At 47.1% G+C, this 26001-nt stretch overlaps 1 protein-coding gene across 2 annotated transcripts in view; it reads right to left on the minus strand.

Annotated features, from left to right (window-relative positions):
- The window catches only part of LOC309518208 (thrombospondin type-1 domain-containing protein 4-like), a 128851-nt gene extending 125188 nt beyond the window's left edge, over positions 1-3663 (minus strand). For both annotated transcript variants that reach the window (XM_082198104.1, XM_082198105.1), the window contains exon 1: positions 3557-3663. The gene's annotated coding sequence lies outside the window, so the exon portion shown is untranslated. The remainder of the gene's footprint in view (positions 1-3556) is intronic.
- Positions 3664-26001: the final 22338 nt, after the last annotated feature.

Consider the following 26001-nt stretch of genomic DNA (forward strand, 5'->3'; position numbering starts at 1 on the left):
AGTCACGAAATTAAAAGACGCCTGCTCCTTGGGAGAAAGGCGATGGCAAACCTAGACAACATTTTAAAAAGCAGAGACATCACCTTGCCAACAAAGGTCCGTATAGTAAAAGCCATGGTTTTCCCAGTAGTGATGTATGGAAGTGAGAGCTGGACCATAAAGAAGGCTGATCGCCGAAGAATTGATGCTTTTGAATTATGGTGCTGGAGGAGACTCTTGAGAGTCCCATGGACTGCAAGAAGATCAAACCTCTCCATTCTGAAGGAAATCAGCCCTGAGCGCTCACTGGAAGGACAGATCGTGAAGCTGAGGCTCCAATACTTTGGCCACCTCATGAGAAGAGAAGACTCCCTGGAAAAGACCCTGATGTTGGGAAAGATGGAGGGCAGAAGGCGAAGGGGACGACAGAGAATGAGATGGTTGGATGGTGTTCTTGAAGCTACTAGCATGAGTTTGATCAAACTGCGGGAGGCAGTGGAAGACAGAAGTGCCTGGCGTGCTCTGGTCCATAGGGTCACGAAGAGTCGGACACGACTAAACGACTAAACAACAACAACAACAATCAGCTGAAACCCCCAGGGAGGGCAAGGCAATTGCCTGGGTTGCCGTCACAAAAATAAAGACAGAGATTTGATAAATATTCAAGGAAACTGCTTTCTAAATGGTCGCTATGTCATATTTTAGCCATTTGCTTAATGATAGAACAATGCGAGGTTTTTTGCCAATGCTGGAATAGTATTTGTAACATGCATGCACGCATACACTTTATGATGTTTAAACAGGGCTCTGGTTGGTGAAGGCTGGTCATTGAGGGCAAATGGGAAGCTGCTCTGCCAACTTCAGCCTGTCCTAAGCCAGCCCCCAGCCCCCACCCAGTTCAGGAAGGCCCAGGCAACCAGCTCCTGCCTCTTCCTTAGTCCTGCTGTTGCCCCACACAGAACACAGAACCCAGCAGGCATGCCAACTTGAATATAATATTGGGGGGCAGGTAAGCCCTGACCCACATAATCGATGACAAGATGCAGCGCATGCATGCTATATGAATGGCAATGCCTGACAACTTTGGGGGATCCAGCCCACTCTTATATTTTATTGGGGGACAAGGGACCTCAGCCCCTAGCAGTTGGCTCCTATGCCAGCAGGGAAGGGAGGGCAAACTAGAATTAGCTGCCTGGTCCTGCCATTGGCTCTGGTGCCGCCTGCTGTGGGACTCTCTGCCTTCCACGCACAGTCCCAAGGGAGCAGCCTCTACTAGCGCTGGTTCCGCAGGGAGGGGTTACAGCCAAATTACCTGCTTTTCAAAATCTGGTTCCCCAAGCACTTCAGAACAGTTTGCTGAAAATCTGTAGCTATTGCATTACCCAATCAAACTACTGGTTTGCGTAGTCCAGGAATCCTTTCTATGGTCTAACTCCCTTCTCCCTGACCATTGGCCACAGTGGGCTTCTTGGAGTTCAGAATCTGGCAAGGCTTTGAGGGCCACAAGTTCCCATCCCTGGTCTATGCTGGCTAGCAGTAGCTCCCCAGAATCTCAGGCACCTGAAACGGAAGATAGCAGGAACCAAAGAATTTGAGAGGTCCTGAAAACTTGGAGGGGGCTATAGCTCCATGGTAGGACACACATTTTGCCTTGAGAAAGCCCCAAGTTTGATATACTTTGATCCTCCATGAATTTGCCCAATCCTCTTTGAAAGCCATCCAAGGTGGGGGCCATCATTGCCTCCCGTGGTAGTGAGTTCCATAGCTTAACTGTGCTGTGTGACGTAAGGTAAAGGTAAAGGACCCCTGACAGTTAAGTCCAGTCGCTGCTGCTGCTGCTGCTGCTGCTGCTGCTGCTGCTGCTGAATATTTGAATGAGGAAGCTACATCAGATGAAGGGGCTGTTTCTTTGTTTGTTGCTGCATGAAAAATCCATACCTGGATTTTAGTCTTCAGAAGAGGACAATTAAGAATAATAATCTTTGTTTGGCAAAGGGATGCTGTTTGGCAAGGAATAAGAAGCCCACTTTGGGCAAAGATTAATTTCCTGAAGTAGCAATGACTTCCAGGAGCATTTCTATGGTTACCAAATTATACTCCGTAACATGGTACAATCACAGGTAAAACCATTTAAAAGAAAAAAGAAAAACAAATGGATCTGAGCTGCTGGCATTCATTTAATCATTGATAATGGGGGGGGTGGAGATAGAAGCTGTCCTCAGAAATAAACACAGGGGATCTGAAACACAGTAGGGAGCAGATGCCTTCATTGGAGGGGGGTCTTTCTTAAAGAGCACACCTTTCCCAAAGCTATCTGCAATCCAACATCCTGCTTCCTTGAGAGGATCAAGAGAAGTGACTGCATGCTGTCCTGAATGCTGCCTTCATGCAACAGCAAGATTAAAATGCAATTAAACAAAACTAAGTAAACCGGCAAAACATGCACACAGAGTTGTATTCCGTTCATTCTGGTGCAATCTGTGGAGGAAGGAGACAAGTCCTGCCAAATCTGCCCCTGTGCATCTTTCAAGGCAGCCACACATTTTCACCGGAGACACATTCCTTGGCCCCACAGCTTGTATCTTGCCAGAGTGCAAAAAACCTGGAGTAATTAATGGTGTGCGCTCTTTTTAAAAAGCAGACATTTTGCTTTCATGCTGTCTGGAACCAGCTTCCTCATTATCTCCTTCCATCATGAGAGACTTCAAACTTCAACTATGGAGCAAAGCCAAGGGGAAGGCATGTTCATGCCCCCCCCCACTCCACCCATCCCCAGTCATTTTAGACACACATATTTATCCCTTGCTGTGACTAGGATACCTCCAATGGCTGGAGCCTGGGGGCAAAGGGGGAGGCGATTCTGAAATGATCACTTGCAAGAGGAGAAGGGGGGGGGTGCAGCCATAATTTGGGAGTGTGCAGATAAAACAGGAAGCCTTTGAAGCAACAGCATGGAATCATATATACAGGGTGAGTTCTTTAAAAGAGGCCCTGTGGATACCGAGTACACATGTTCCACGGAGCCTCTTTTGAAAGACTCACCCTGTATATCGCTTTTGTGCAGGATCAGGGAGCTGCACAACAGGTGTGCCACGCCAGATCAATTCCTCCGGCCAAATGAGGACCTGATCCAACTGAAATTGCACACCTTAAGGCTGCAATTCTCCAAGTAAATGCACACCTATGAAGGGAAAATGCAATGGGCATTCTGCATAAGGCTCCTTAGGCTGCAAATCACCTGGATTTCACGGGGAGAGTTGGGAACATGTTTGAAATCGAGAGAGTTCTGGGGCTGCGAGCCGGATCCTGACCCATTTACACACAGACCACCTCCGCGCTCCCCAAAAGAGTTCCAAGCCTGGAAGCCCCTTGGCTCTGCTCATGGGCGCTCCAGCGGCCGCCTGCCCTTCTCCCTCAATCCAACTCCCCCACAAAAGATGTGGAGCAGAATTAGTCTTGCAAGCCCCGGTCCGAGGAGCCCCGCAGCCCCCGCCCCGCTTCCCCGCGAGAAAGAGGCGGGCGAGCAGGAGCGCGTCCCCTTCCCTTCCCTTCCCTTCCCTTCCCTTCCCTTCCTTACCGTGTCCGTCTCTCCGGGCTCCCCGGGAGATGTCCCGGCTGAGGGCGCAGGGATGCGGAGTCAGTCCGGAGCCAGGCGGGAGAAGCCGGGGGAGCCGCAGGCGCCTCTCCTCCGCGCTCGCCCGGGAAGAAGCCCGTCTCCTCCCGGCCGCGCGCGCGGACTCTCTCGCGCCCGGATCCTGCCGCCCCCGCCCCCTGGTGGCCGCCGCAGGAAGAGCGCCTTCGCGGGCAGGTAAACCGACAGGTGAGGCCTTCCAGCCGCCCAGGACGGTTTTGTTGGCTCGCTTGTTTGCTGTTTGGGGTATTTTCACACCGACCGTCGTGCTTTCCATTTCATCTTCAAGCTCAGGGAATACGTGCATAAACACAGACAGGTAAGATGGAACGCTGGCACGTTTGTAAATAGATCTGCTCCTGTCTTCACCTATAAACTGACTCAGTAAATTCACTTCTTAAAGAAATAAAAACAAACACTTTCCTTCTGTCACCCCCTCACAACACACATTCCAAGGCAGTTTCTATCAAGCCTTGCCCCATTTTCAACTAATGGTGTGAAACAGAAAGGAGGAGCCTTTTCCGCCCAAGAACCACAATTCCCTCCCAAGGAAGCTTCCAGGGGCCACATGCCGTGACTGGGGGGGCCAAAGGCCAAAGTGGACCAAGCAACAGACATTCCAGCCGGGCCAAAAGGTCAGAGAGGTTTTGATCTGCCTCCATCTCGCCCAGGTGAGCAGCCCAGCCAGAGCAGGGGGGGGAGGGGGGAGGGGGGAGGCCTCCAGAGAGGCTTGAGAGCCACATTTCATCCTCAGGCCTCTCAGTCCCCACAGTAGAACATTCAAACTTGCATCCTTAAAGGACAATCACCGTAACAGAAGTGAGGCAGACAGAATATGGCAGGTAAAAACCCGGTGGAAAGACAGTTTGGGTTTTTAAAGATGCATTCACTGAGTTTTCAAAATCAAAATGCAATAAAAGCAATAGAAAACCAAAGAACAAGGACAGAGGAGAGCACACCACTGCAGCTGGAACTGAACATAAGGTTCGGAATCTGCTATGATTAAATGGGCACAAGATGTTGGACATAATATTATGATGGCTGACTGGGAACAGTTATGGACCACAGGTATGAAGTTTACGGCATGTAATGCCCTAAGAGAGAATATTATGAAAATGATATACAGGTGGTACATGACCCCAGTCAACCTTGCAAAAATCTATCATTTGCCCGATAACAAATGTTGGAAATGTAAAGGAACTGAAGGTACATTCTTTCACCTTTGGTGGATGTGCCCAAGGATTAAGGCTTTCTGGGAAATGATATATAATGAATTGAAAAAGGTATTTAAATATACCTTCCTGAAGAAACCAGAGGCCTTTTTCCTAGGCATAGTCGGCCAATTGGTGCCAAAGAAGGACAGAACTTTTTTATGTATGCTACAACAGCAGCAAGAATACTCATTGCAAAGTATTGGAAGACACAAGATCTACCCACCCTGGAAGAATGGCAGATGAAAGTGATGGACTAAATGGAATTGGCAGAAATGACTGGCAGAATGTGAGACCAGGGAGAAGAGTCGGTGAAAGAAGATTGGAAGAAATTCAAAGACTATTTACAGAAATATTGTAAAATTAATGAATGTTAGAATGATGTTGGATAGAGATTAAGTGGTTTCCAGCTGCAATGCTTTAAGAGACATGTGATGGCCTGGGATTCCGATTCGGAGGATGAAACAGAGGAATCCCAGCCTGCACAGGAGTCCCCGCCTCCAGGGCCGGCTGAACTGGGGCAAGGCCTAGATGCTGAGGAGCCTGCACCTGTGGCAGTGCATCAGGAGCTGGCCCCAGGTGAAGCCCTTCTGGCCCCAGAGGGGCTTGATGACTCAGTGGCCACAGGTGAGCCTCCTCCAGGGCCCAGTAACCCTTCGGCCTCTCCTGATCTGCAGAGGCTTCGGGCAGAGAGGCGAAGGGAACTGGTTGCCCCCAGGAGGAGTGCTCGCCTTAAGGCCAGAGGAGGCGGGGCCCCTGGGGGTCGGGACCGCCCCTGACCTTGGAAGAGGATAAAAGCCCAGTCAGGCCGGCCCCAGGTTGCGGGAGCAACGTCGTTGTTGGCTTCGGACCTTCCTGTGTTCTTGATCGCTGCTCGGCCTCCTGTTCCTGACCATCCAGTACTCCTGTTCCCTGCTCGGCCTCCTGTTCCCGACCATCCGGCGTTCCTGTTGCCTGCTCAGCCTTCTGTTCCAGCGTTCCTGTTCCCCGCCCGGCTCTCTGCATCGGACCTCGCCCCTCTTCGTGTGGACTCTGCTACACTCACGGTACCTTACCCCTGGGACCAGCACAAGACATGAAAAAAAAGGTTTATAAATGGGTAAAAGCTTAATGGCAAGGATTTGCTGAACTAACAAATTGAAGTGGAATACAAAAAAGGGAGGTATGAGGAGGTCCGGGGAAATAAGTGTAAGAAAAATATGCAACGGAAAATTAAGGTGCTTTTAACTGTTTTTATTTTGTATTTTTTCTTGTATTTTTTTCATTTTTACTGTAATATCTTAAAAATTTTAATAAATATCTTATTTAAAAAATGAACATAAGGTTCAGGACACTGCTGCAGACACATAGTCATAAAACAGATTCCACGAAGGGACATTTTGGAAGGAAGAGTCAAATCGTGCGATGAGGGAGCTTCACCACCTGGCGCAACATAGGAACCAGCTCCTAGGGCCAAGGGGTCTTCAGCCCTCCAATAAAATATTTGAGGGGGCCAACCCTGCCCCCAAAGTTTAAGGGCATTGTCATTCAAATGGTGTGTGTGTGTGTGTGTGTGTGTGTGTGTGTGCAGTGATCAGTTATGTGGATTGGGGCATACCTGCTCCTCCCCCCATATTTTATTCAAGTTGGCATTCAGTGGAGCAATATGTCGTTGGGCCTGTGCAGGATGCTGTTTCCCTTTATGAAGCATGTCAGAAGCCAGGCAACATAAAAATGGTCTCATTTTGTATCCTCTCTTAGAATCATCCTGCAGTGGGCTAAACACTTAGACAAGGTAACGCCCTACCAGGGCAGGTGTGTGCACATGTGCCCCCACCCCAGGGAAGGACAGAAAACGCTAACCCCTCGCTGCTGCTGCTGCTGCTGCTGCTGCTGCCAGGCGAGGACCAGACGAGCGGGGGCAGGGTGTGGAGGGTGAAGACCCCTCTTCACTCTTTCCTTGTCAGGCACAGGCAGCCCCCTCCCCCGCTGATGATGGGCGGTGGCTCACACGCTGAGCAGGGGCGGGGTGTAGGGGGGCCCATCAGCTGGGAGCCAAGTGGGCTAGCGTGGGGGGGGTGCGTGGTTCACCCCCCCCATGATACATCACTGTGCCCCACAGGCTCTCAAACTATCCATCCCTAGAGCACCCCGATGCAGACTTCCAGTGTTTGATTATTTTGAGTCCGGTTGCAACCAGCAACAGAGCTAGGAGCTTCTTGTGAACAAGGGTGGAATTTAAATCACTTCCAATGCCAGGAGGGCTAATACTGAGTCTGGAGTTAGAGACTGTCTCATTGTTGCCGAAAGGCCTCTGAATATAGACATATAGGTTTCAAAAAAGCTAAAGGGGGGATTTTTGTGCAGAGAATTCCATAGTCTGCATTGTTCAAATATTATGTACTTTTTAACTTTGTTTGTAACAATTGGGGTGGAGTGGGTGGTAAATCCAGCCTTGTAATTAAGTCCATTATAGTACTAGGCTGAAAATAAGAAAATAAGCAAAACCAAACCAAAGTAGCTTGTGGTAAGAACACGAGAAGAGCCCTGTAGGATCAGGCCAGTGCCTTCTATTCTGCTCAATTCACTACGTCACCATTGCAACACCCTCCACCGCTCCTAGGCTTGGTATCCAGGGTGGTGGAATCAGTCTCACTGCCCTGAATCGGCCTCTGTCTCCAGCAAATGGCATTATAGCCATTGTAGCTGGTAGCCACTGGTAGGACGCTCCTGTCCATGGCATCAGGTGACTGGCATGCAGGTGGCCCTGCCCACCTGCCCAAAGTGGACTGCAGCATGTTCCATTGGCCGCCCCCTGCCCTGCTATAACTAAAGCCAAGTATGTGCAATGGAAATCCGTGCCCAGGAGAGGAACCTACACTAAAATGTTGCAGCATGGAGTGCCTCCAGTCCAGTTTGGGGCTGAAGTCAGCTAGTCAGCCATGCCCCTTTTGCTCAGTACTCCAGAACTGAAACTGAGGCGAGGCGAACCCTTGGGCCTCTCATAATCAGTCCAGGTAAGCAAATCACTCATCACCATCCTTTTGCACAACCTGTTTACTGACAGGGAAAAGCATGCTTGATGCCAGCACAGATTTGTACCCTCCAAGATTCTTTCCCTTGTGAGTGGGCAGAGATGGAATGCGGATTGTGCTCCCTCCAGTTATATCACTGTTGAAGCTTAGGTATTTCTATTCATTTACCTGGATTAACCTTGCTGAATGACAGGAGGAGTTGTGTAAACTCGCCTGGGTGAGCTCATTAGACTAGGCAGAGGTAGGTGGAATGGTGAGGGTGGCAGAAGAGACAGATTTGACCCTTAAATCCCAAAACAACAATGTCCTCGGGACACACACGTGAAAACGGGAAGCAGTTTGCCCACAGTGTTTTCCCAACAGACGTTTCTGAGGCACCCAAAGGAAATATAAAGTCAAAAATGTCACCTCTTGTGGCGAGTTCTCCTTTCTCATGTTTACCCTGAAAGACTAACAAATTTATCATGCCATAAGATTTCATGGACTACGGTCTACTTTGCCAGGTGCAGTTGTGGCTGTGGCTGCAGTCCACACAAGTGTAGCCTGAGCTACCCATTCCTGGTTCATGTCTCAGAAATCTATAATTCCACACTCTTACGTAGCAACTGCCGAAGGCTCTAATGTTAATGGTCCATTAATTCATCTAATCCTTAAAAAAAAAAAAAACCTGCTATCAAAAGTGCCATGGCCTCATCCTGTGGGTAATGATGTCCATAAGTTAATTTGCAACACATGAGCAATCCCAACAGAAATCAAAGTTCTTCCTTTGTCAATTTATGAGCAATTAAGATATCTCTTTTACCATCATGGCTGAAAAAAATGCTGAAGTTTTTATCTGATGCTTTCCAATATTTTGTCAAAAAATACCTATCCTCTTGCGGCTGGCGATTTGGGATAGACAGTCCTTAGCCTTCTCTATCTGTGTTCTGTGCACTTCTCACCCTCAAAAAAAGGGGGGGATATCCATTATTTGCTTATTTCTTCTTAATTTACTAGTGGCGATCGCCCTGCGCTGCTTGGGAATTTGTAGAGACCATCAAATATTGTGTTTTTTAAATGGATAGTACAATTTGTGAGTTTGGGTCTGTCATGCCAAGAATCAGGCAAAGTCATGCCAAAGTCAAGTCACATTTTGGTCCACCCTCCCGATTCAAAATGGTGCGGGGCATCCAAACATCCATGAATATGGACACTCCCACCTCAGGAGCCCTCATGCTGAGTTTGGCAGCAGTATCTCAAGAGGCAGCCAAAACTATGTCAAAACATGGGGGAAGTCATGCCAATGGCCTGTTTCAGTCTGCTATCTTGAATCAAAATGGTGCCCGGCATCTGAGTCTCAATGAGGACTGCCACCCCCATGTCGGGAACCCTCTTGCCGATTTTGGTGATGGTATCTTGAGAGGTGGCCAAACCTGTGGAGAACAGATGGCAGATAGGCGGAAAAATCACTTTCCAAAATATGTAATTTATCTTTTAGGTAAAGGTGAAGGGACCCCTGACAGTTAGGTCCAGTCTCGGACGACTCTGGGGTTGCGGCGCTCATCTCGCTTTACTGGCTGAGGGAGCCAGCGTACAGCTTCCGGGTCATGTGGCCAGCATGACAAAGCCGTTTCTGGCGAACCAGAGCAGCACGCAGAAACGCCGTGTACCTTCCCACTGGAGCGGTACCTATTTATCTACTTGCACTTTGACATGCTTTCGAACTGCTAGGTTGGCAGGAGCAGGGACCGAACAATGGGAGCTCACCCCATTGCGGGGATTCTGATTGGCAAGTACTAGGCTCTGTGGTTTAACCCGCAACGCCACTCGCGTCCCAATATATCTTTTAAGACATAGCTGTTTCCCAAGTTGGTGAGGAATATATATTAATAAACATTCAACACCTCCCTTCCTTCATGATGTCAAGTGTGATGTCAAGCAGAAGCAGACAGCTGAACTGCTGCTGAACCGTCACTCTTCTCATGCAGAGGGCAGGATAGGAATCCTGTCATGGTGTCATTACAAATATAAAGTAGATTTTAATTACATGTGGCATCTTACAAAAAGCGTACAGAGGAAACAGATGCAAGCCAGCAACCTTGGGACATGACTTGTCTGCTGTAGGTCTCTGGTTCTGCTGCAGATTAGGACAGGCAAGTGAGACAGATGTTCCTGTGACTTAGCCAAAGGAAGACCTGCATTTGTTTTTAAAAAAATCCTGATATGTTAGTGTCAGGGAACTGCCATCAGAGGCACGGGAGAAGGAGAGGGTCTCTGATTCTGCAGGAGAAGGTCCAAGCGCTAGAGGGAGACTCAGCCGGGAAGAAGGGGAAGAGAATGAGTGTAACACCAGGGATCCAGGAGAGCAACGGGACAGGGAGGTGCAGGGGCTCCAGGACTCTTCGTTGGAAGTTAGCGAGGAGAGCCCAAGCACCCCGCTGCCCATGCCCACCCTGCGCAGGAGACTCCCGCACAGTGAGAGGCGGAGACGATTGGGCGTCAAACAACTCTTATGTTGGCAACGCTTTAAGAAACTCCCACAGACAGATTCTACGAGTGACTAAGGGCAGCCACGCTGAGATGGGCTGTGCAGTCCGGAGGGTTTAACCAGGCAATCTAATGCTCAAACGGAGCACAAACTTGACATGAGCCAACAGTGTGACGCGGCAGCTAAAAAAGCCAATGCAATTCTGGGCTGCATCAATAGGAGTATAGCATCTAGATCAAGGGAAGTAATAGTGCCACTGTATTCTGCTCTGGTCAGACCACACCTGGAGTACTGTGTCCAGTTCTGGGCACCACAATTCAAGAAGGACACTGACAAACTGGAACGTGTCCAGAGGAGGGCAACCAAAATGGTCAAAGGCCTGGAAACGATGCCTTATGAGGAACTGCTAAGGGAGCTGGGCATGTTTAGCCTGGAGAAGAGGAGGTTAAGGGGTGATATGATAGCCATGTTCAAATATATAAAAGGATGTCACATAGAGGAGGGAGAAAGGTTGTTTTCTGCTGCTCCGGAGAAGCGGACACGGAGCAATGGATCCAAACTACAAGAAAGAAGATTCCACCTAAACATTAGGAAGAACTTCCTGACAGTAAGAGCTGTTCGCCAGTGGAATTTGCTGCCAAGGAGTGTGGTGGAGTCTCCTACTTTGGAGGTCTTTAAGCAGAGGCTTGACAACCATATGTCAGGAGTGCTCTGATGGTGTTTCCTGCTTGGCAGGGGGTTGGACTCGATGGCCCTTGTGGTCTCTTCCAACTCTATGATTCTATGATTCTATGATTACGCACGAGTAACTCCCAACCATTATAGCAATCTGTCTGTCACTGAAAGTTGCTCGTGCGCAACAAGCAGAAGGGGGCATCATGAGTAAGACTGGAGAAGTCGGAGCCACGAGAGGGGCGGCTGGAGGCCAATCGCTGGAGGAGAGAAACCGCGATCTGGAAGAGCACATAGCCATCCTGATGGCGAGGCTGGACGAACGACAGTCTCAGGATGCTCAGGGGAAACCCACCCCCATAGCAAGGAAGGTACCGGGACTGGTGCACAAGTTTGGGGGAAAGCCTCAAGAGTATGGGGCGTTTAGAACAGAAATAGAATATGCCCTGAAGCTGCAGCAAAACGATTTTGAAAATGATGCAGCCAAAGTTACTTATATTGTGGGGCACTTGCAGGACGGGGCGAGAGAGTGGATTCGACCGCTTATGGCGACGCAGAATGACGCCATGGAGGATCTACCGAAATTCCTTCAGGCGATGGACGCGATGTTCAGTAGCGATGTGAAACAGAGTGTGACCAAACGGGAACTGCTGAACTGTAAGCAGGGAGAAGGGTCAGTTAGAGACTATTGGTCACGTTTTGCCATGGACTCATAGTTAGTTATGCAAGAGCTTGCAGAGCATGTTATGTAAAGAAATTTGGGGGGTGCCAAGTCACAGGATGCATGCAGAGGAGAGCGGCCAAGATGATAAAGGGTATGAAGGCAAGTCTTGTGAGGAACAGTTGAAGGCGTTCGGTAGGTTTAGTCTGGAGGAGGGAAGGCTAATAGGTGATAGCACAGCCATCTTCAAATGGCTGCCTCTTGAGATACTGAAGGACTGGTTGTCACATGGAAGATGGAGCAAGATTTCCCCCCCCCCCGGGTTCCATTAAAGTACAAATTCTCACACATTATTATTATACACATTATTGTGTGCCCTGATTATAAGCTATATTATATGAGTAATATGTTATACATGTAATTTATGTGCATCTACACTCCAGGTTTCCTAAAATAACCACCACACAAAAATGTGAAAAGACCATATAACAATGCATTGATGGCGAGAAGACACGAGAGAAAACATCATTACAGTTACAAAGTGTACATTTCAGTGATGCTTACAAAGAACCATGTAGCACAAAAGAATTACTAGTGTACTGCAGAATGCTGTAAGCAGCTGAGAAGAGATAGGCTTCCACATCATGTCCCGTTTCAGATATCTTCCTCTGAAAGCAACACCACTAGGAGGACACCAGAAATATTTACAATATCTCTCCAAAGAAGTTACTTGATTCCAAGAGGACAAGGCCTCTGCAAGGTCCACATTATAAACCTGAAGTCTTGAAGTCCTCCCAATCGTGAAAAGACTTTATTTGCGGAGTGAGCAAAGGTTGGAGAAATAGCTGTTTCCTCTGGTTAGGGCTGCATCTTAGGATCTTCTGGCTGTTTCACATTTACTACAGTGCTTCAGTGTGTGAGGTGAAAGTTGGCCTATTTCCAGCTGTGGAACCAACGACAGAACCAGTGAAAACTTTTCAGGAAATGGCTATGGCACTGAACGCCCCTCCCCTCTCTTTGGGAGCCTGCCCATTTACCCCCGTCTCCAAAGGATTAAACGAAGGACTAATTACTTCATTGGCTGTTCCGACAGAGAAATGTGTCAAAAGTTTCAGGAGGTGGTGAAAATGTAGTTTTATTCGTTTGTCTGACATTTCTCAATGCTGCAGTCTCCATGATGTGCCCACAGCTGCCAGGCTCAAGGAGGAACTGGCTCATGGCTTTGATCAATGGTGCTTGTAGAGCCTCCAGAAAGGAAGTCCTAACCCCTGGCCTTTGAGGGAAGCGCTGAGGGTTCCTTCCAAAATTCCTCCTCCCACAGTTCTTTCGGTGAGGTTAATTAAAGCCCTGTTACAAAGCCAAGCAGGCAAAGGGGGCAGGGGAGGGGACATTTGACGCCATGAACATTTACCTCATTAAGCAACGTGTGCCAAGCAGACACACATGCACATCTTCAGAGAGGTTGTGCTTCTGCCAAAAGCTACCTATTAAAATGCAAACTACACTAATGAAGTCTTCTTGGCAGTGGGGTTATATTTACAGTTAGGCATGGCAAGAGGGGTTTTACAATGACCATTTAAAAAACCAACAACCCACCGGGAGTTCTAAAATGTTTGCCAAACTTAGTAGTGCAAGATTTCTCAAGGTCGCTCATGGAAACGAGGACTTGCTTCCATTTCATGGTTAGAGGGTGTGCCTCTGCGACACCTGAGTAACAGATTGTCCAGGCATCTAACTCAAAGACCTCCTAAAACAATTTAGCCATACTTCCAAAATTTTCCTCATTTGGATTTCTCACTGGATGTTTAAAGTTTCAAGATGTCTGGTCTCCTCCCATCCTGCAAAACAGCAGGACTAATGAATGTGAATTCTCCATTGTTCTAATACCTGTTCTAATAGCTGGTTCAGGTGGGAAGTGCCAACAGAAATGGGTCCAAAGTGAGGCTACTGAGAAAGGAATTATCAGAAGTGCATATGGAACTCTCTCCCACAGGGGCAGAGACGGCCCCTAACTTGGATGGCTTTAAAAAGGGATGAGATCAATTCATGGAGGAATACTAGCCATGCTGGCGATGCTCTGGCCTCACGATCAGAGTCAGCCACGCTTCTGGTTCTAGGGACTGGGCGCAGGGGAGGGGGCTGCTCTTGGGCTCAAATCCTGCTTTCAAGTTTCCCAGTGGTATCTGGATGGCCAATGCCAGAACAGGGCGCTGCACTAGTTGGGTCTGATCCAGAAGGCTCTTTTTATGCTCAGAGGAATGCTGACATTTGCAGAAATACTGCATTGGAGGAAAAAATGAGGAACAACCCTCTTCGCCTCCCCTCCCCCTAAAAAAACCCTCAGACAAGGACTAAACATACTCAGTAGCAATGAAGGTTGAGAATCAATTGGAAAAGAAAATTGAAATCTGGGAGGTGGGAGGGAAGACTGTAATGACCTGCTGGAGGAGGGTGCAGCTACTGGGCTAGAACTATGGAAAGGGGGAAGGAGAAGAAGGTGAGGATGTGCTGCAATACTTTGCTGCAGTTCCCACTTGACCTTTTTATATGTCTGAATTTTGCATACTGGACTTGCACAACACGTACCATCCATTTGAAGGCCTGCATCTTTCTCCCTTCCACTTGCATTGCCCATGTGGTTGGCCTTTAATCCCTTGATAGTCCTCATTAGCACACACAGGACACAGCCTTCTCAGGACTGATCAGCTCACTCATGGGACTCGTCTTAAAACTTGGGGGGTCTAGGGTGGCATCCCCATAACACATTTTTATCTGTTGCACCTAAATGCTAAAAGTTAGACTCTGTTTTGATGGGTAGGACCTTTCTCTTGAGCAGAGAAATGTAAACGCAGAAAAGAATTTGAGGGTTCTTGATAGTACTAGGTAAAACCAAGCACTAAAGCTTCTGAACATTCAGTCTTTAGATTTTTGACAATTTTTGATCAGTGGTCTCCGGTAGGAAAAGCAAGGGAAATTTGTTCCCTAGAAATACTTCTTCATACACAAGATAGTAGTGATAGTTTTAGAGCCAGCCCACAGATGAGGCAGCGTGAGTGAGCCGACTCAGGCAGTGAAAACCTAAGAGGAGGTACAATGCCCACCCTCCCACCCCCACCACCGCAGCTCTGCTTTGCCAATCCGGGGGGGGGCAGAGAGAGGGACCAGCAGCAAAGCTCTGCAGGATGCCTCCCTTCACCAAGTCAGGGCGAGGAGAGATGTTCTGCCACCCAGCGTTGCCACCAGGAGAGGAGGGAGGGGAAAGCCCTTGCAAAGCCTCACAATTTTGCCTCAGGCTAACAACGTCTCAAAATCTCAAAATCAGGCTAAAACCATCCCAATGAAAAAGAAATGCAAGAAAGCAAAGTGGCTGTCCAACGAGGCCTTACAAATAGCGGGGGAGAGAAGGCAAGCAAAATGCGAGGGAGATAGTGAAAGATACAGGAAATTGAATGCAGATTTCCAAAGAATAGCAAGGAGAGACGACAAGGCCTTCTTAAACGAGCAATGCAAAGAAATAGAGGAAAACAATAGAATGGGAAAAACCAGAGATCTGTTCAAGAAAATTGGAGATATGAAAGGAACATTTTGTACAAAGATTACCATAATAAAAAACAAAAGTGGAAAGGACCTAACAGAAGCAGAAGACATCAAGAAGAGGTGGCAAGAATATACAGAGGAATTATACCAGAAAGATATAGATGTCTCGTACACCCCAGATAGTGTGGTTGCTGACCTTGAGCCAGACATCCTGGAGAATGATGTCAAATGGGCCTTAGAAAGCACTTCTAATAACAAGGCCAGTGGAAGTGATGATATTCCAGCTGAACTATTTAAAATTTTAAACAATGATGCTGTCAAGGTGCTACACTCAATATGCCAGCAAATTTGGAAAACTCAGCAGTGGCCAGCGGACTGGAGAAGATCAGTCTATACATTCCAATCCCAAATAAGGGCAGTGCCAAAGAATGTGCCAACCACCGCACAATTGCACTCATTTCACACGCTAGCAAGGTTATGCTTAAAATTCTACAAGGCAGGCTTAAGCAGTATGTGGACCGAGAACTCCCAGTAGTGCAAGCTGGATTTCGAAGGGGCAGATGAACCAGAGACCAAATTGCAAACATGCGCTGGATTATGGAGAAAGCTAGAGAGTTCCAGAAATACATCTACTTCTGCTTCATTGACTATGCAAAGGCCTTTGACTGTGTCGACCACAGCAAACTATGGCAAGTTCTTAAAGAAATGGGAGTGCCTGATCACCTCATCTGTCTCCTGAGAAATCTCTAGAAGCTACAGTTAGAACTGGATATGGAACAACTGATTGGTTCAAAATTGGGAAAGGAGTACGGCAAGGCTGTATATTGTCTCCCTGCTTATTTAACTTATATGCAGAATTCATCATGCGAAAGGCTGGGCTGGATGAATCCCAAGCCGGAATTAAGATCGCTGGAAGAAATATCAACAACCTCAGATATGCAGATGACACAACCTTGATGGCAGAAAGTGAGGAGGAATTAAAGAACCTTTTAATGAGGGTGAAAGAGGAGAGCGCAAAATATGGTCTGAAGCTCAACATCAAAGAAACAAAGATCATGGCCACTGGTCCCATCACCTCCTGGCAAATAGAAGGGGAAGAAATGGAGGCAGTGAGAGATTTTACTTTCTTGGGCTCCATGATCACTGCAGATGGTGACAGCAGTCACGAAATTGAAAGACGCCTGCTCCTTGGGAGAAAGGCGATGGCAAACCTAGACAGCATCTTAAAAAGCAGAGACATCACCTTGCCAACAAAGGTCCGTATAGTTAAAGCCATGGTTTTCCCAGTAGTGATGTATGGAAGTGAGAGCTGGACCATCAAGAAGGCTGATCGGCGAAGAATTGATGCTTTTGAATTATGGCGCTGGAGGAGACTCTTGAGAGTCCCATGGACTGCAAGAAGATCAAACGCATCCATTCTTAAGGAAATCAGCCCTGAGTGCTCACTGGAAGGACAGATCGTGAAGCTGAGGCTCCAATACTTTGGCCACCTCGTGAGAAGAGAAGATTAGAATCATAGAATCATAGAATCATAGAATCATAGAATCATAGAATCATAGAGTTGGAAGAGACCACAAGGGCCATCGAGTCCAACCCCCTGCCAAGCAGGAAACACCATCAGAGCACTCCTGACATATGGTTGTCAAGCCTCTGCTTAAAGACCTCCAAAGTAGGAGACTCCACCACACTCCTTGGCAGCAAATTCCACTGTCGAACAGCTCTTACTGTCAGGAAGTTCTTCCTAATGTTTAGGGGGAATCTTCTTTCTTGTAGTTTGGATCCATTGCTCCGTGTCCGCTTCTCCGGAGCAGCAGAAAACAACCTTTCTCCCTCCTCTATGTGACATCCTTTTATATATTTGAACATGGCTATCATATCACCCCTTAACCTCCTCTTCTCCAGGCTAAACATGCCCAGCTCCCTTAGCCGTTCCTCATAAGGCATCGTTTCCAGGCCTTTGACCATTTTGGTTGCCCTCCTCTGGACACGTTCCAGTTTGTCAGTGTCCTTCTGGAAAAGACCCTGATGTTGGGAAAGATTGAAGGCACAAGGAGAAGGGGATGACAGAGGACGAGATGGTGGGACAGTGTTCTCGAAGCTACAAACATGAGCCTGACCAAACTGCGGGAGGCAGTGGAAGACAGGAGTGCCTGGCGTGCTCTGGTCCAGGGGGTCACAAAGAGTCGGACACGACTAAACAACAACAACAACAACAACAACGTCTCAAGCTGCCCCGGACATCTGTAGAAAGATTCCCTTATCAGAGGATATTAAGACTTTACAATGCAAGGGCCCTGCTGGATTTAAGAGCGTAAGAAGAGCCTGTGGGATCAGGCCAACGGCCCATCTCACCCAGGATCCAGTTCTCAACCTGGCCAACCAGATGCCTCTATTGAGAAGCCAGCAAGCAGGATTCAAGCCGCACACTCCTCTCCTGTGTCTCCAGCAACTGGTATTCAGATGTTACAACTTGCTTCCCAATGCGGCCAGACAGATGCTTTTTAATAGAAAAACATAGCCCCACTGGATGAAATGAGGGTCCACCGCATCAGGCCTCTCATTTCCCCCAACAGGGTACCTCTAGGAAGCCCACAAGCAGGGCCTTTCCTGCAGCTGCCCCTCACTGGTTCACTGCCTTTGCACAGTCAATGTTTTATTTATGGGCCACAACATACATTTAAAGCACGACGATGACGCTTTAAACAGTCAGGAATTCTGGGAGCTGTAGTTTGTTAAGGGTGCCAGGAGATGTTAGGAGGCCCCTTATCCCCTCACAGAGCTACAATTCCCAGAGTTCCCTGGGAAGAGGGATTGATTTGTCAACCACTCTGAGAACTGTACCTCTGGGAACCTTCCTTTCTTTAAGCCACCTGCTCTTCAGCTCAAAAACTAAGGAGGAATGTGTCTTTTGAACCCTGATCATGTTCTAAAGATTGATTAAAGAATACAAACAGCTTTGCAGGCTGCTGTTGTCTCTGCTCAAGCCCCTGAGCTTGTACCTGGCTACACTAGGCGTGCACAAAAGGGAATCTTGGAGCAGCAATCAGCCCCCTCCCCCTGCCGAGGCAGCCAAGCCAGAGACGGTGTTTGTTAAGCCTCTTGCTCATGTCAAACCTTTGGCTTCTGTTTCAGCTTTGGCAAGATGGAGCATGTAGAATTGCCACGCTAATAAATTACAAAAATGAAACACACAGAGAGAGGAAGACTAAATTTAGAAGCTGATTCTGTAAAAGAAAAATGTGAAAATTCTTGACCAATGGGAAAGCAAAGTTATTTCAAGACCAGGCAATTTCTGGGCAATCATGAGTTTGGGGAGGGAGATTAATGTGGGGAGATTTGTTTACAACATTTGCGTCCTCTAAGGAGCTCAAGGTGGAAACATGGTCCTCCCTTCCATTGTTTATCCTCACAACAACCCTGTGAGGCAAGTTGGAGTAAGAGCAAGGGGTGAACAGACATCCCCCAGGACACATCAGAAATACAGCTCTTCTTTGCCTGAGGACACATCTCCCACATCTTGTTCAAGGATTTTCCTTCAAGACATTCTGTGACATTATGGAAATTCAGCCAATGTCCCACCACGTCCCAGCCACCTCCGCCCCATAAAGCCACCCTAAGAGAGCCACCATTAAACACATTAAAACAAATGCTAAGACAAACAGCAGCAGCAGCAATATACCCTTTTGTCAGTGGAAACAGTAAACAGAGTTGGACCTGCATATATCCCTGGGGAAGGAATGCCACAGAGTGGGTTCTACAATAAAGAACATTTGATTCAATGTCCTGGCAGATTTTGCTTATGGAAATGAAAAGATGAGGAGCAAGACCTCTCTGGCTGATCTAACAAAATAGGGAAATATATTCAGGTGGGCCCTAAAATAGTCTGTTCAAGATTTTGAACATTTTGAACATTTTAAAAGTGCATGCCTACTGCTTGCTGATCATCCCTGTACCTTCACTAGGCAGAAGATTAGAAGATGCAAAGCAATTTGATTCTTAGAAGTTTATTTTGTGTGCTTGCTAGATCATTTGCTTATTTGTTTTCATTTTTGGACTGTGTGTCTTCCCATAAGATCCCATAGCAGTTCATAACATAATCAGATGAAACACAACATCACAAAACAATATTTAAAACAATAAAAAACCTTCTGATGCGAACACATTACAAGCATAAGCACTTCCTGTATGGCAGCAGGCTAAAGAATCGCCGCTGGGCTCCACAGAAGTTTTATCTCTTAAAAGCCTGAAGCAAAAGGTACGTTGTCATTTGACAGGGCTGGCCCAAGGAGAAATGCTGCCCAAGACAGAACAGCAAATGATCCCTGGTCCTCTTGTAGGAATGGGAGAACAAAATCAGTTTGGTATGATTTAGTAAGAATTCACACTTCCCAAAACAATATACAATATAATATCCTTTGAAATTCATGCTTCTCCAGATTTTGTGATGCAGTTCTCCAGACAAAGAGCAGGCACAAAGAGACGTATATTAAAAGAAAATGTGCATTAAAATGCATGCATGTGATGGCCTGGGATTCAGACTCAGAGGCTGGACCTGAGGAATCCCAGTCTGCACAGGATTCCCCGCCTCCAGAACCAGCTGAGCCGGGGCTGGGGCATGAGCCTGAAGGGTCCTCACCTGTGCTGGATCCTCAGGTGCAGGCACCAGCTGAGTCTGCTCTGGCTCCTGAGGTGATGGAGGACCCATTGCCTGCAGGTGCTCCACTCTCAGCCCCGTCAGGGGAAGCTGAGGTTGCCTCTGAGTCCGGTAATCCTCCAGCCTCTCCTGAGCTGCAGAGGCTCAGGGCAGAGAGGCGGAGAGAACTAAGTTCTCGCAAGAGGAGTGCTTGCCTCCAGGCCAGGAGAGGCAAGTCACCTGTGGACCAGGGCTGCCCCAGTCCCAGGTTGCGGGAGCAACATTGTTGGTAGCCTGTTCCTGCCTGCACCCTGTCCTGCTCTTCTACCAAAGTTCCTGACCTCATCCGACTCCCTGCCTTGGACCCTGCTTCAGCTGTGATGGACAGCCTCCATACCGTACCCTCGACCTTGGACTGGAATCAGACCTTGCCGCATGGTTAGCCCTTGGGACCAGCACAATGTATATGTGAAAACAACATGCAGAAATGAATTTTATTAAGGAAATCTGCTTGCAAAAATGTTTATGCTCAGCAAAACTGCATTCAGGAACATGTACATTAGGAGGAACATATGCTAAAATGCTGGTAAATTTTCATGAGGACGTTCTAAAATAAAAAATTAAACATCAGAACCAATGCAGGAATGTGGAGAAATGAACTCAATATCACCTTATTTGTCCAATCTTGAGTTGTTGTTGTTGTTGTTGTTGTTGTTGTTGTTGTTGTTAGGAAAATTCCTAAGCAGATAAAGCTGGGAATGTTCACAAAAGCAATGCACAATCTATTGGGCCCATAGCACCTCCTTTGAAAGTTACTGGCCTCTGAGTCAGGCCGCTGTGCTGGAATAATGTGAGGTGATGGCTCCATCCTTGAGTCCTTGATTAACTTTGCTTTCCATCAAAGCGCTGCTTGTCAATGACCAACACAATAGCTAATTAGGGAGGCCATTGGGGTTAGCTAAATGGCAATAATGCCTCTCTTTATGTCTCGCACCACCTTTTTTATTTTGCAAATAGCAAGTCAGCCTCAGAAAACTTGAAACCTGCATTCAGGTACAGGTGTGAGATGCAGATCAAAGGAACTGTTCCATTTGCTGCAACATGGTTTACAGAGCTGGGCCTTATGGCCACAGCCAATCTTTATGGAGAAAGAGAAAGGAGAAGGGGCAGGCAAGAGTGGACAAAAGTCTTTGTCAATTCTTCAAGTAACTAATGGAGAGGAGTTCTAGTAGAGATATTTCAATTGCACAAAAGCCGAATTCAATTCTGCATGAAGTAGGACACTGGTGAGAGCCAACTCAAGATATTTGGGTGTCTCCTGCAACCCCTGCCAGGGAAGAAGGGGCGAGCGAAGATCACTATCAGGAACAAGTGAATGATAAAGATTGGGATCTGCCTCCTGAGGCTATCACCTCGTCTTGCCTCCCTGGCATTGATCCAATAGAAAACTTAGTTGATTAATTGCATGCATTGCAGTTTATTAACCAAAGGTTTGATTTGGGTAAAAATGATTTTGCTGAAGTACATAGCATACTTTAAGACAATGCATGCATTTCTCATAGAGCACAGAGCAAATATTGTGTTGTTTTGTGTAATTATGCTTCCAACTTAAGAAAATTTGTTCACCCTAACTACAAGGTTTGACTGGAAAGTTCAGTGAAAGGTCACAGAAATCAGACAGCAAAAAATATTCGAACATACAATCGGCATCAGAAACCCACAAAATGCTCACAATTGTGTACAGAGATGAGGCTGCAACTCGAAAGACAGCGTGTGAGTGGTTTAAGCCTTTCCGTGAAGAGCTGCAAACCATCCAAGGTGACCCTCAGTCTGGCAGACCGTCCACAAGCCGAACAGTTGCAAATGTCGACAGAGTTCGTGAGTTATTGATGCAGGATCGGCCAAATGACAGCAAAAGACTTGCACATTCTGCGTGAAATCATTACTGAGGTTACTGAGTTGTTCCACCCTCCATATTCTCCCAATCTAGCCCCACTGAATTTATTCATTTCCCCCCCAGAACTGAAATCTGCATTGAAAGGGCACAGATTTTCCAACATTTCACACGTCCAAGCTGCTGTGACGAGGGAACTGAAAGCAGTATGAAAAGAGGACTTCTCCAGAAGTTTCCAACAGTTCTGCGAACGTTGTCAATGGTGAATCGTATCAGAGGCCTATAAGGCATGTATGTTCAAAAATCATAGACTCATAGAATCATAGAATCATAGAATCATAGAGTTGGAAGAGACCACAAGGGCCATCGAGTCCAACCCCCTGCCAAGCAGGAAACACCATCAGAGCACTCTTGACATATGGTTGTCAAGCCTCTGCTTAAAGACCTCCAAAGTAGGAGACTCCACCACACTCCTTGGCAGCAAATTCCACTGTCGAACAGCTCTTACTGTCAGGAAGTTCTTCCTAATGTTTAGGTGGAATCTTCTTTCTTGTAGTTTGGATCCATTGCTCCGTGTCCGCTTCTCTGGAGCAGCAGAAAACAACCTTTCTCCCTCCTCTATGTGACATCCTTTTATATATTTGAACATGGCTATCATATCACCCCTTAACCTCCTCTTCTGCAGGCTAAACATGCCCAGCTCCCTTAGCCGTTCCTCATAAGGCATCGTTTCCAGGCCATTGACCATTTTGGTTGCCCTCCTCTGGACACGTTCCAGTTTGTCAGTGTCCTTCTTGAATTGTGGTGCCCAGAACTGGACACAGTACTCCAGATGTGGTCTGACCAGAGCAGAATACAGTGGCACTATTACTTCCCTTGATCTAGATGCTATACTCCTATTGATGCAGCCCAGAATTGCATTGGCTTTTTAGCTGCCGCGTCACACTGTTGGCTCATGTCAAGTTTGTGGTCAACCAAGACTCCTAGATCCTTTTCACATGTACTGCTCTCAAGCCAGGTGTCCCCCATCTTGTATTTGTGCCTCTCATTTTTTTTGCCCAAGTGCAATACTTTACATTTCTCCCTGTTAAAATTCATCTTGTTTGTTTTTGCCCAGTTCTCTAATCTGTCAAGGTCGTTTTGAAGTGTGATCCTGTCCTCTGGGGTGTTAGCCACCCCTCCCAGTTTGGTGTCATCTGCAAATTTGATCAGGATGCCCTTGAGTCCATCATCCAAGTCGTTGATAAAGATGTTGAATAAGACCGGGCCCAAGACAGAACCCTGTGGCACCCCACTAGTCACTCTTCTCCAGGATGAAGAGGAACCATTGATGAGCACCCTTTGGGTTCGGTCAGTCAGCCAGTTACAAATCCACTGAGTGGTAGCATAGTCAAGACCGCATTTTACCAGCTTCTTTACAAGAATATCATGGGGCACCTTGTCAAATGCCTTGCTGAAATCAAGGTAGGCTACATCCACTGCGTTCCCTTCATCTACCAGGCTTGTAATTCTGTCAAAAAACGAGATCAGGTTAGTCTGACATGACTTATTTTTCAGAAATCCATGCTGACTATTGGTGATCACAGCATTCCTTTCTAGGTGCTCACAGACTGTTTGCTTAATGATCTGCTCCAGAATCTTCCCTGGTATTGATGTCAGACTGACTGGGCGGTAATTATTTGGGTCCTCTCTTTTCCACTTTGAGAAAATAGGGACAACATTTGCCCTCCTCCAGTCTGCCGGGACTTCGCCTGTTCTCCAGGAATTCTCAAAGATGACTGCCAGTGGTTCTGAGATCACATCTGCCAGTTCTTTTAATACTCTTGGATGCAGTTCATCTGGCCCTGGAGACTTGAATACATCTAAACTAGCCAAGTATTCTTGTACTATCTCCTTAGTTATTCTGGGCTGTGTTTCCTTTGCTGAATCATTTGCTCCAAATTCTTCAGGTCGGGCATTGTTTTCTTTATCGGAGAAGACTGAGGCAAAGAAGGCATTGAGGAGTTCAGCCCTTTCTGTGTCCCCTGTTTGCATTTCACTATCTTCTCCTCTGAGTGACCCCACTGTTTCTTTGTTCTTCCTTTTGCTACGAACATACCCATAAAAGCCTTTTTTGTTGCTTTTAACCTCTCTAGCAAGCCTGAGTTCATTCTGTGCTTTAGCTTTTCTGACTTTGTGTCTACATGTGCTGGCTATTTGTTTGAATTCCTCTTTGGTGGTTTCCCCCCTTTTCCATTTTTTGTACACATCCTTTTTTAATCTTAATTCAGTTAAAAGTTCTTTAGATAGCCACCCTGGCTTCTTTAGGCACCTTCCATGTTTCCGTCTCATTGGTATTGCCTGTCGTTGTGCTTTTACTATCTCCCTCTTAACAAACTCCCAGCCATCATGAACTCCCTTTCCTTTTAGTATTGCTGTCCATGGGATCTCACCCAGCACTTCCCTAAGTTTTATGAAGTCGGCTTTCTTAAAGTCAAGAAATTGAGTCCTAGTATGCTTGGCTGCTCCTTTCCGCTGTATAGTAAACTTCAGAAGAGCATGATCACTCGCGCCTAATGATCCTTCCACCTCTACCCCACTAACCAGGTCATCAACATTGGTTAGGACCAGATCTAAAATGGCTGTTCCTCTTGTTGCTTCTCCCACTTTCTGGACAATGAAGTTGTCTGCAAGGCCAGTGAGGAATCTGTTTGACCTTATGCTCTTGGCTGAGTTTGACGTCCAACAAATATCCGGGTAATTGAAGTCCCCCATTACTACTATCTCCCTTCCTTTTGCATGCTTGGCCATCTGTTCCAGGAAGGCATCATCTATGTCCTCCGTTTGGCTTGGGGATCTATAGTAAACTCCCACGATGAGGTCTCTGTTATTCTTCTCTCCCTTAATTTTAACCCAAATGCTCTCACTTTGGCTTTGAGGTTCTAAATCTTGGATCTCTTCACAGGTATACACATCCCTGACATATAACGCCACTCCTCCTCCTTTCTTGTCTGGTCTGTTTCTCTGAAATAGATTGTATCCCCCCATTATTACATTCCAATCGTGGGACTTATCCCACCAGGTTTCAGTGATGCCTATTATGTCATATTTAGTTTGCTGTACCAAGAGCTCAAGCTCATCTTGTTTATTTCCCATGCTTTGCGCATTAGTGTACAGACATTGAAGTCCATTAATCATTCCCCCGTGTCTCTTATTTAAGGATTTTTTCCTCCCACCACTAGGTCCGCGTGCTGTTTGCTCCATTTGGTCTATGACATTTGTATGATCATCTTCATTAATTGATAGACTCCTACCTTCAGGAGCACTGTCTCCCTCCCCCACATTAGTCAGTTTAAAGCCCTCCTGATGAGTTTTCTGAGATTTTTGGCAAAAACATTTCTCCCAACCGTTGTGAGGTGCAGCCCATCACTTGCCAGAAGTCCATCTTCAAGAAACTGCAGTCCGTGATCTAAGAATCCAAACCGTTCCTGTTTACACCATTTGCGAAGCCAGCTGTTCACTTCCACTATTTTTCCCTCTCTCCCTGGGCCACGTCGTTCAACTGGGAGGACAGACGAGATGACAATTTGTGCATTTAGTTGCTTCAATTTCCTGCCGAGAGCCTCGTAGTCTCTTTTGATCTTCTGGAGGCTATTGCTTGCAGTGTCATTGGTTCCCACATGAACCAAGAGGAAGGGGTATTCGTCAGTGGGTTTTATGATTCCTTGCAGTCGTTCAGTTACATCTTGGATCTTAGCCCCGGGGAGACAGCACACTTCCCGAGACATCTTGTCAGGCTCACAGATCACTGCTTCTGTTCCCCTCAGTAGGGAATCCCCTATCACCACTACACGCCTCCTCTTGGGTTTGGTCGGGGTTCTTCCGTGAGCTGTCCGTTCCAAGGTCACCTGCACATTCCCTGAGGACTGACTTTGCTGCTCGTCTTCATATACCTGATCGACAGTAATGAGGGAGAGATCCTCAAATGGAGTCTGCTCTTCGTCTTCCATGCTAGGGGAGAGGGCCTCAAAGCGATTGTGTATTTCTAAACAATCAGAGTGGACCCTGGGCCTCCTACTTCTTTGAGTCACGTTTCTCCATATATCTGGCTCCTGTGTTGGTGAACTAGACTCCTTCTCAGGGGAGTCCCCTGTCTCCTCCTTGATGGAGACGGTGTGGTCTGTTGCTTCCAAGAAGAGCTCCAGTTCTCTAATTCTTTGGAGCGTAGCTACCCGTTCCTCCAGTTGCTGGACTTTGTCTTTTAAGAGGGCAATCAACATGCAATTGCTGCAGGTAAAGCTGCCTGCAACCTTTGGCAAGATG

The sequence above is a fragment of the Podarcis vaucheri genome (assembly GCF_965113315.1).
Source record: "Podarcis vaucheri genome assembly, chromosome: 14".
NCBI lineage: Eukaryota > Metazoa > Chordata > Lepidosauria > Squamata > Lacertidae > Podarcis > Podarcis vaucheri.